Source organism: Mesoplodon mirus (assembly GCF_964341445.2).
Source record: "Mesoplodon mirus genome assembly, chromosome: 7".
NCBI classification, from domain to species: Eukaryota; Metazoa; Chordata; class Mammalia; order Artiodactyla; family Ziphiidae; genus Mesoplodon; species Mesoplodon mirus.
The window spans coordinates 73,843,245-73,855,741 of record NC_138983.1 but is presented as its reverse complement, the minus strand read 5'-3'; positions in this window follow the sequence as shown (position 1 = coordinate 73,855,741).

The following is a 12,497-nucleotide window of genomic DNA, read 5'->3' as shown; positions in this document are numbered from 1 at the left end:
AGTTCCTTTAGCATTTGTTGTACAGCTGGTTTGGTGGTGCTGAATTCTCTTAGCTTTTGCTTATCTGTAAAGCTTTGGATTTCTCCATCGAATCTGAATGAGATCCTTGCCAGGTAGAGTAATCTTGGTTGTAGGTTCTTCCCTTTCATCACTTTAAGTATATCATGCCGCTCCTTTCTGGCTTGTAGAGTTTCTGCTGAGAAATCAGCTGTTAACCTTATGGGAGTTTCCTTGTATATTATTTGTCATTTTTCCCTTGCTGCCTTCAATAATTTTTCTTTGTCTTTAATTTTTGCCAATTTGATCACTATGTGTCTTGGCATGTTTCTCCTTGGGTTTATCCTGCGTGGGACTCTCTGTGCTTCCTGGACTTGGATGACTGTTTCCTTTCCCATGTTAGGGAAATTTTCAACTATAATCTCTTCAAATATTTTCTCTGGTCCTTTCTCTCTCTCTTCTCCTTCTGGGACCCCTATAATGCAAATGTTTTTATGTTAAATGTTGTCCCAGATGTCTCTTAGGCTGTCTTCATTTCTTTTCATTCTTTTTTCTTTATTCTGTTCTGCAGCAGTGAATTCCACCATTCTGTCTTCCAGGTCACTTATCTGTTCTTCTGCCTCAGTTATTCTGCTATTGATTCCTTCTAGTGTATTTTCCCTTTCCGTTATTGTATTGTTCATCTCTGTTTGTTTGTTCTTTAATTCTTCTAGATCTTTGTTAAACACTTCTTGCATCTTCTAGATTTTTGCCTCCATTCTTTTTCCGAGGTCCTGGATCATCTTCACTATCATTATTCTGAATTCTTTTTCTGGAAGATTGCCTATCTCCAGTTCATTTAGTTGTTTTTTCTGGGGTTTTATCTTGTTCCTTCATCTGGTACATAGCTCTCTGCCTTTTCATCTTGTCTACCTTTCTGTGATTGTGGTTTTTGTTCCACAGGCTTCATGATTGTAGTTCTTCTTGCTTCTGCTGTCTTCTATTGTTCTTTTATAAACAATGACTGCTAGCATTGGAGGATCTCCTGCAGAGGTGGGGGGTTGATGTGTCTCACCGTGAGGACAAGGACATTGGCAGCAGAAGTTCTGAGAAGTATTCCTTAGTGTGAGCCCTCCCAGAGTCCACCATTAACCCCACCAAAGAGCCCCTCATTGTTTTAATTATCTAAATTTTTTATAAATTCTATTATGTTTTGAGAATTATGAATTACTTTGAAGTGATGTGACTATTTTTATCTTCAAACATAATGACATTTTTCTGACTCTCTTTTTTAATTAATTTTACTTAAATAATGTTTTTGTCATGGTAACTCATTAATATATTGATTTTTTTGTATTTCTTGAGACTTCTTTTTAGACTCAACATTAGGCTCTGACGTGTGGTAAATTTTGCAAATGTTTCACGTGTACTTGAACAATACTTGTGTAGATGATGATTTTCCTGAGGGCAGGGATTTTTATTTGTTTTATTCCCAGCAACAATAACAGTTCCTTACATACAAAAGGCTCTTAAAATATACATAAGTCTAATAAGTTTTCTATCTACAATATACATATATAAATTCACCATATTATATTTAAAGAATGTAAAATTCATCAAATTTTTTTCCTCCTGCCCAGAAAATATAAGCTCCCAAGGCTTTACTTCCAATCTTCCATGTTTATTTTTTGGTTGCCTAGTATTTCAGTTCAATTTTGTTTTTCCTTATATTTTTATTTATATATGTACTTAATATTCACTCCTATATTGAAGCCCAAGGCTCCAATTTTTATTTCATGCCTATTTGTTTCTCATCACCAAATTGTACAGAAATGCTTACCAATGTATAACTGCAGGGTGAGGTTTATTTTGTTTTCACTATATAGTTAGTAGGTTTATTTCATGAATATATACTAATAAATCAAGTTTATAAGATGAATTTCATGGACTTTTATTTTTTCCATTTTAAATCAACTTTTATTGTTCTTGAAGTAATACATGCAAATGGTCTAGAAAGTGAAATAATACACAGAAGCTTGTAACAAGTATAGCTGTTCTCATCACTCCCCTACTCCTGCCTTTGGAAATCTCCTCCCAATTATTTCTTTGGACTGCCTCTTCTCTTATTTACTTTTAAATTTGTGAACACACGCCCCCACACACATACATTCATCTTTTGAATTATCACATACATTGATTGGCACAGTATTATGATATAAAAAGGTAAAAATATTTTTACCTTTCTTCTTTCAATCCTCTTCCTCATTCATCCAACATAATTGTATCATCATTTTTAGTTAAATCAATATTCAGTGTTTTAATTCTTATAACTATTTTTTACTGGTGAACCAATTTTCCTTTCTTGAGCATATTTTTATTATTTCCTGGAGTTAATACCTTTTAATGTTCTTATACCTGTTGCCAAATATCTTGACACCTTCCAATATTCTGTAAAAATCTTTCAATCAACAATTCCTGTTGGATTAGATCACCTTATAATCACGTCTGTTGGATAAGATATTATTCAACCGGGAATAAACTCCTTGGCTACTCCATTCTCCTGCTAGAAAGATGACTTTTCCACCCTCACACTTGATGGATATTTGGATATTCTGCCTAAATTTTTTTTTTTTTTTTTTTTTTCCGTACGCGGGCCTCTCACTGTTGTGGCCTCTCCCGTTGCGGAGCACAGGCTCCGGACGCGCAGGCTAAGCGGCCATGGCTCACGGGCCCAGCCGCTCCGCGGCATATGGGATCCTCCCAGACCGGGGCACGAACCCTCATCCCCTGCATCGGCAGGCGGACTCTCAACCACTGCGCCACCAGGGAGGCCCCTGCCTAAATTTTTAATATGCGGCTTTATCATCTTTAGATATTGCTACTAAGAAGTCAGAAATCATGCATATTCCTTTGGTGTCATGTGAGTCTATAAAATAGTCTTCTGATTGAACAAATCTGTATCCTCTTTTCTTCTTAGTCATCTCATGTGAGGTGGAGCTCAAGATGGAGCTGTAGAAAAGTTTGAGTTAGTCAAAGAGTGAAATAAATTCCAAGAGATTCTAGAATTGACTAAAGTGGAAATGAAGTCTGAAGTGACAAATAAGTCTGAATCAACAGGTGTAGAAAAAATATTATCTTTATTACAAATCATACTAAAATAGGAGATTGTGGCTTAGGTGTATGTGCGTGTGACAACAATTGGCTTCCTAATACTAGACTTAATAAATAAGTATATTTACATGCCCATTCATAGGCTATGCTGGAAAAAGATGTAACATGCACATCTCTACTCTGTAACTTAGAACATGGAAGAGCAGATCAAAAGACAGTGTTCCTGGTTTCAACCGGCTCCCAAAGAAAAAGGGTGAAGGAAGAAGTAATGCCATGCATGCCTAGATGCTACTCCTAAATATACATTCAGACTTCACTCTCTTCCCCAAGGGATGAATAAACGAGGGGGAAGAGAAAAGCCTGAATATTATGTTAACTGTTGTCCTTCCGTATGTGAATTAGTTTCCTAGGGCTGCTACAACAAATAATCACAAACTTGGTGACTTAAAACGAGAAATTTTTTCTCTTACAATTCTGGAGGCCAGGAGTCTGAAATTAAGGTGCCAGTAGGAATGCACTCCCTCTGAAGGCTCTATTGGGAGAAAATTCCACTCCCTTTGAAACAGGTATGAGAATTCCTTGCAGAGAGACCCATCTTTGTTAGGCTGTTTTGGTAAACTTGTTCCATGTAGAAGTTAAGCCTCCAGGGTCCGAACGTAAATTTGTTGGTGCCTAGATTTAAGGAAGTCAGAAGTTTCTCTGAAACTGGTGGAGGGATTTCTCTCACAGCTAAAAGAGAAATCGAGTAAAAAAGGAAGAGCTTGAATCTGCATGAAGAAATGATGAGAGGAAAAAGATGCCATAGAAGTGGAGATGGAGTGGGCTGCTGAAAAGAGATTTTGAGGGAGAAATGACCAAGAAGGGTGATTTTACATAAAGATTCCAGCAGCACTCCTGTATGCTTTTCATAGGGCCTGTCTTAAAAACAGTACCTTAAATGTTTAGTCCTGATTGACTGACAGAGGCCCAGATGAATGTTGGGAACGACAATGGTGTAATTATCTTTGATTAGTGACTAAGCTTACTAACCCCTTCCTTTATTTTATACAAAAACAAGAAAAAGAGAGGAAGTAGGTGTTGACTATAAGGCACAAATGTAGAACATTCATGCATTGCTATAATTCCACTCATGAATATGCATAGGTTATGCATCAGTTGTTATTCTCAACAGCATAGAAGGTACCTCAACCAGTGCTATACTCATTTAGGATTAGAAAACAGATGGGGATATTGGAAAGCAATTCTGGGGAAAATATTGGGCAGAATCCAAGCACTCTTAATTGTGCTCCATATGGAAGTAGTCCCTAGGCTTTTCATCATATAAAATGCGGCTGCTGATTTAAGATCCCAACAGAGGAGCTATAGTGATCTTTAGTGACAGCTTGGAATAATGCTGATGTTAAGGGTATGAAGGAACAACATTCAGAGGCAACACTGTACAGGGGAAAGTCTCTGAATTCAGGCAGCCCTGACTTCAAATTCTGCTTCTGTTGTTTTCTAACTAGGTTGTCTTACGTAGGTAATTAGCCTCTTTGAGCTTCAATATCCTCAATTGCAAAAATGTAATGATAATGTAACCTCTCAGGGTTTTTTTCCAAGTGAAAAATATATGTACTTTAAAAATGCTTATACATAGGCACTCAAGTAATGTTAATGGAAGGAAATCTAAACCTACCAGACTGATTGCATTTCCTTTCAATCCATCTTATGAATTATTAAAATATATATATTATTTAAAATTTTTACTTGGTTGAAACTATTTTGTTCTGTCCTAGTCAACTGGCAAATCTTTTACTGATTGTCTGAACGGTAATAATTTCTGGCTCCTGCCTCCTGCATTAAAACCAAACTGTTCTCTCTCATTTATTCTATCCTACATGCAGTAGATTTCTTCACGTACATATTAAGATCACAACTTCCTTCCTGGGAGTTTTTTTTTTTTAATTTTTTAGGCCCCATCGTGTGCATAGGGGATCTTAGTTCCCTGACCAGCGATTGAACCCGCGCCCCCTTCATTGGAAGCGTGGAGTCTTAACAGTGGACGGCCAGGGAAATCCCTGAGAGTATTTTTTTTTTGAGTATTTTTTTTATCACTCAATTAACTAGCTGACGTACAAGTCCATCCTTTATTCCACTTGGCCTGTCCCCATGCCTACAACAGCTGATTGGACCAGTAGTGATTACTTGACATAGGATTGCCAGGTAGAATACAGGACACTTAGTTAAATTTGAATTTCAGATAAACAATGTATAATTTTTTATTTATAAGCATGTCCGAAATGTTACATGGCACACATTTATTTGCTCAGTCTGGCAAGCCTAACACAAAATGGGCCAGATTTTTTCCCCTAGGGATTTAGAATTAAAATATAAAAGCCTAGTTAGTCCACAATGCGTGTTGGGATTGGTAGATCACATGGATCTTCCATTGTACAATTAGAAATAAATAAATCTGGTATACAGAGGTAAAAGGAGGAATGGCACAGGTTTCAGAAGTGCAGAGATGAGAGGCCACAGGGCCACAGAGGGATGGAAAGAGTTACTCTGGTTTGTAATTTACTATTTCTTTGTTTTACTTCATTCTGAATCCAGACTATATACTTTCTGATATTGCATTCCATGAAATGCCCCTGTATCCAATACGTTTCTTTTTTTTGCTTAAGCAAGTTCGAATGAGGTTTTGTCTTTTGCAAGCAATATTCCCGTCATAAAAATCAGTTTTCATTCACCAACTATACCTTACCTCACCTTTCCCAGCATGGTTTAGAAGATCCAGAATCAGAAAATATTTTTGATTGGCATGAAAGATTGCCAACCTGCAAGCTCTTGCATTTGCCTGTGTATAGCAAACAGACTGTGAAAATAATTACTGAGAATTAGTAAAATCTTATGTATTCAAAATTAAGAATGTTTTGAAATATTTTAGAGTTTGAGAGAAAAAGAAAAAAATGACGTTACTTGGGGAGAAGGTGAAATCTGGTTTTCTTTCATAAGCGTTTTAACAACAGGATATAATTTCTTCTGAGTTCTGTCTTCTGATAAATGTATTTAAATGTTAGTGAGGAACTCAGCAGAATTCAGCCAAACTAGCCTTTAGTTCCTTGTCAAACGAGCCTTTTAGTTTAGTTCAGCTCCTGGCTCTCAGTTCCTTCCCACATCAGGTATTTATAATAGCTGTTCTGCCTTCTGCTGAGTCTTTCTGGAGAATGATGGTCTCATCTGAAAACTATAGCTATTTAATAGTTTAAGGAGCATAATTAATACTCATGTCCTTCTGTTTCTTTTCCCTCCCTACCTTGTGTTGCATTTTGCTCTGTGTTTCCCTAGCCCAAGAAATTGAGATTACTATTGGCTATATTAATAGCAAAAGTATTTATAGGATAGAAAATTCTATTGATATTTAGTGTATTTTTATTTTGATTACAAATAAAACCATTGTTTAAGTGCAGGTAGATGGAATAGTAATAAAGGATGATATAGAAAAATAAATTGAAATATCGATATTATATTTTATTCATTTATTTACTTTATATACATATATATCATTAATTATCCATTGTTTGCCAGGCATCTACATTTCTATTAAACATTAGAATGTTACATATAAGAAATTATAGCTGTGTTGAAATAACTGACAATCTAATAGCAGAAGCAGGCAAGTAAGCATGTAATTTGGAGTTGGCTAAGAAAGGAATAATGGAAAAGGTAATGCTTCAGTTGCCTATAGAAACAAAGAGAGTAAAACAGGTAAAGAAGAGAAAGGAAAGCATCTTTCAAGTAGAGACAATAAATAGCACATTCAAACTCTTAGAGGCATGAGAGAACATAGAAGAATTTAGAAACTAAAAATAGTTTGATATATCTAAGCTAAAATATTCATTCAACAACATATCTTGGGCTGGAGTGGTAAACAGGTGGCCAGATAAAAAATGGCTTTTTATGCCATGATAATACATTCAGAATCTGTTCTTATTAAGGGAAGATTTTAAGCAGGAGAGAGGCATAACCAGGTTTGCATTCTAACAGGATCACTCAAGTAGAGAACTGGAGCATTTTTAAGGAGCAAGAGAATTGTTGTGGGGAATCTGATTATTTCCAGTGTAACAGTCAAACATGATGATGGCCTAAACCAAAACGATGAGAGTAAGCAGTCATGTGTGTGCTGGAGATTAGACTTGCGTGTTTAGGGAGTAGAACAGACCCATCTCAGTGACTTATAATTAGGAGAGAAAAAGGGAGAAGGTGCAGTCTGCCATGATTCGAGAGTTCTGACTTGGATGACTGTGGGGATGTTGGGGCATTTATCTCTTTGTCTGTCTTTCTTTTTGTCTCTGCATCTCTGTCTCTGTCTCTCTCTATCTGTCTGTTTCTCTCTGTCAGTCTGTATCTCTCTCTCTCTTTCTCTCTCTTTCTCTTTCTCTCTGTCTCTCTCTCTCTCTGTCTCTGTCTCTCTCTCTCTCTCTCTCTCTCACACACACACACACACACACACACACATACCAGCCCAGAAAAAAAACTGATTTGAGCAGAGGCAAAGAAAGTTAAAAAGAAGTGGTAAATTCATTGTTAATTTGAGGTACTTTGGGATATACAGGAAGAAATGTCCAGCCAATGTATTTGAACATAACTGGCTGGAGCTGAGCAGAGTGGATTATACACAGAGATGAAGGTTGGTCATCACTGGCATATTCTGGCTGGTGAATCATTTCTGCAATGATAAAACAATATATAAATTTGAGTTATAACAGCAATGTTCTGAATTTTGAGAAAAGAAATTATAACTTTGGAGTATAAGTAAATTTTAGAAAATGCATAATCAGTTTATCAATTAAAAAGTATAAAGGACTGATTGATTGTTAACCCTACCCTTCCTTTTTCCTTTCTCTCTTTATGTCTCTGTTTTTCTTTTTTCCTTTTCAATTTTTCCCTCCCCCTGCCACAAACTTCCTTTCTTTTTCCCTTTTTCCTTCTACAGACACCATTAATTACAGGACATGTCAAGTAACTCACTGTTCCAAACAAAAGTTGATTTTAAAGATTTGGGAGAAAGAATAACATTTGAGCTTATAAACATCAAAGACTTAGAGACCTCATGGAAAACTCTTAGATTTATTAAAGGAATCTCCTTTCCTATCATTTCTCATGTTAAGAAAGCAACATATATTCCAATGTATAACAGAGAAGAGAGAAGAGATGCGTCCAAATTCTAGGCTTAATGAAAATGAGTCTTCCCTTTACCAGTATATCTTGGGATAGACCCCACTCTGTTACTTTAAACCTTGAGGCTAGATCATGATAGCAAGCAAAGAAATCACTGTGCCCAGCTGACAAGACATAACCTTTTTTAAGGTAAATATTCACAATATTTTAAAGCTGCTAATTTTGGATGAGTAGATCATAGAAACTTGAACTCAATTTTCCTTCTTTTCTCCCTGTCCAAGGCCCCAAGCTATTGAAGAAATACCAGATCACATTCAAAACTCTCTTTCAACTGAAAAAAGAGTGCCCCTAGAATATTTGTTCTTCTCAAAATGTTTCTTTAGCCTGTCTCTGGGGCTCTGTGAAATCAAAGATAAGTTTTAGCTTGTACATGTGCAAACAGGACTTTGAAATTCATATGCTCTTTACCAGTGGGTTGGTTTGGGGCAATTTATGGTTTTCTACCCCTTGAGATAGTCGTAGCCCTGAGAAGCTTCTGTATCATAGGGGGAAAGATAAAGAAAGAAAAGGATAGTGACAAGGATTGACATTTCATGAATGTCTTTATAGTCCAGGCATTCTTATGCTTTTACTTTTACATACGTCATCCCGTGAAACCTTGATTCTCACACTGCCAGATAGGTTGTATTAGTTCCAGTTTAAAATAGATGAAGCTGAGTGACTCATATGAGGTCACACATCTTGTTAATGACAGAGAGAAAATTCAAACCCAGCTGTGGGTACCTCTGAAATCTTCTGACTCCCCACATTTCATGTTGAACAGCTGATGAAATAGTCTACCTAAGGAAAACATATTCTCAAATAGAGGTATCTGTGAGATCCATAGCAAATCAATTTAAAAGAATTACTGAAAATATGAGGAAGGAAAACATGTAAAAAAAAAAGAAAAGATGCTTCAGATGTTTCCAGAAGTTTCTGTGTAGCTGGTTGAGACAATATTTTTGTGGAAGAGAAGTTATTAACAATGTAGTAATGACTTGGTGGGCAGCAAAAATGACAAACTCTTATTCATCATCCACAGATAACTTTGGTGTTAAAGAATTTAGAATGTTTTGGAATTAACTGCTTCATCCTGGGAGCTTTGTCTTTCTCTACATCAACCAGCTAATATTTATTACTCCTGTGAGAAGCTAATAACTTTCATAAACTTTGATAGTCATGGTGTATTTAACAATGGACTCTATGGGGATTAAAAAAGAGTTCACTGATTTGTAATATTTACCAATTTGCATGGTGTAAATACTCCAGCCACTGCTAATTTCAAGCTATCATCATAACATCACTAAACATTGAATTGGGAAGAGATGCTCCTTAGCTCAACATTATATAGTATTTCCTTGTAAATAATGAAAAGTGCATAGATAATAGTAAAACACAGTAATGCAATTATGAGCTGATGAGTTTTGAGTATTTATTAACTTTATTTTTAATGTGATTTATTTAAGTTACATAATTTAAGTTTTAGTAATGGCTGTGCTTAAAAACTGGCTTTCAAAGCTTCTGAAAATTTGTTTGCTCCTATGATCTGGCATGAGACGGCTCTAGCACCCTACACAGATGCCTTCATTCTACTTTTGGCTTCTCTGGGCTCATTTCCTCTCAGTCTGTTCCAATCAGTGCTGCATACTATTGGCCTATTTGTCTGGTTTGTCTCCCATCATAATTCTGCACTATCCCACACTTTCGTTGCCTAGAGTGATAGCTATGTTTGAAAATTGTCAAATATATTTACTATCCCAAAAGCATTTATAGCCTTAGCACGTGCATAAGAATAGTAATTTCTTAATTGAAATGAACCTTTGACTAACAGTAGAAATTTCAGGGACCATAGCAGAGCAGTGAGTAAACATTTTAGGCTGGTGGAATTTCTTAGTAACCTGAAAATTACAAGGATTATGTAGTTATCAATGCACAATATAGGTCCCGAATCCAGATATCCTATTGCCTTTGCCATGTGATACTCAAGTCTTTCATTTTTTTTGTTTGTTAGCATAAACCAGACTTGGATTTATATGAAACCAAACCCAATAGTTCTGATGATCTTTCTGGGATTACTTGAGTAAAGTGGTCTTTTAATAGGTAGCTTATTTCTTTGATTGAACTGATATACTGCAAATGTCATCAAGGATTTAAACAAATAAAAGGCTTTGAACTGCATAATCTTAGATCAGTAGGGATGTTATCATGCAGGTGAGGTGAGTTGAGACCTTTTTGAATAGGACAGTACTTTGATCATCCCAGACATATAAGGGTACTTTTCTTTAAAGTTGTCAAGAGGAAGATATTTAACAGCCGCTCATGTTCAAGTTCAGGGAGGAAATGTTTTCAACAATAAGACTTCCTTCTATCATACCTCAGTCTCTCCTGCTGTATTGTATATTTCACATTCTTCACTCAGTGACAGAATTGAGACGCATTGGGCCTGCCGTCAGTGGTCATAAAGCCAAGCTATTCCTTGAAGATTGTTAATCTACTACCCTTGTAAGATTGTTGCTCACTACCCTTCCATTTCCTTGTTTGAACAAACTCAATCCTTTTAACTTTTCCACTGGAATTACATTTGCATGTTTCCCTCTATGCAAACATTTTAATCTCTTAGCAACTAATGCATGGTGGGGATTTACTACCACCATCACCACCCACCCACTCATATCCATTTATTTTGCATTTCACTTTTGGGATTCCATGAATGGCAGCAACCTGCTGCCACCAAGGAAACTGAGCCATAAACCCTGAACTGATTTATAAATATGGCTCCTCTTTGCTGCCTTTGAGATGTAAAAAGGAGACTTGGATCCCTGGTGCTAAGATGCATCTGTCAGGAAAAAAATGGCAGAAAGAGGTGACTGGCAATTAAGTCCAAGAGGGGATCTGCAGATTCTCTTACAATAATCATAGTGGTGGTAAAATCACCTGTGAAATATTATAATCTTACTGTTATTATTAATAATGATGCTGTTTAACAAGACAAGCTTTAAACTGAGCCTAGTCACTTATTAGCATCATATGTAATGGAATAAGTCTCATATTAGAGATCAGGAGATTTGGGTTAATCTTGGTTCTGTCTTGATTGATGACTTGAATGATTTAATTCCATAAACATTATTAAGCACCTATATTGTGTAGAGCAATATGTGTGGCACTAAGAATAAAAAAGAAATATCTTCTATCTTCAACGTATTCATGATGTAGTGGGTCAAATCAATTAATCTCATTTCTAAGATTTTTAAAATGGAAGTTTGACATTAACTTATCTCCAGCATCACTTTCAGCTTTACATCACCAGTATCTAAATTGCATAATCTTGAACATTTCTTATCATCAAGTTTCTTTCTTTTCTTTTTTACGAAGAAACATTGAAATGCAGAAGTTACTTTCTACAACAATCTTGCAGCTGATAAACTAGTGTGACCTTAAAAACTTTTCTAACATACCCAAGTCTCAGGTCCCTTACTAGCAAAGTTAGAATATTAATATCTACTTCTCAAAGATGAAGGGACCAAAAGAAATAATTTAGGCAAGCCTTGGCACAAAGAAAGTACTCAATAAATGTTAGCTATTATTATATTAATAGATTTTTAGAAGGGTGAAATGTAAACTAATTTATATAAATTACTAGTACAGTGTTGGGTACATAGAGAGCTCTCAAATATGGAAACTAGTATTATCTGATTATTAGTGCTTTTATTATTTTAAACCGTAGTCATTATGTCATTTATATTGATTAAATTCATTACAAACTTATGAGGAGAATTTTCAGTATATATTAAGAATTAGATTCATAGAGGATAAGCTACTTGTTCAAGATCATACAGTTTCCCTCCCAACGGGGGAGGGAGGAGGAAACTAGAAGAAGAAAAAAGGAAAATGTTGAATTTAGAAAGAACATGGCCAACAATTTATTAAACTGCAAAACCATCTTGGTTAATCAATCCACATTCGTCTCTGGAGGACCAGAGTTCTGCATGTAGTTGCAGGTAGTAAGGGCATGTGAGTGTTATTTCCTTCACTCCTTCAACACATTCCTAAACACAACTGTGGACCAGACACTGTGCTGGGTAGGGTCATAGGCAGAGAGAACAGACATAGACTCTGCTTCCATGAAGCTGAAAGTCTAGCAAAGGAGAATTTTAATAGCCAAACTATTACCCCAAATTGCAAGTGGGACCCAAGAGAATATATGTTTGCAA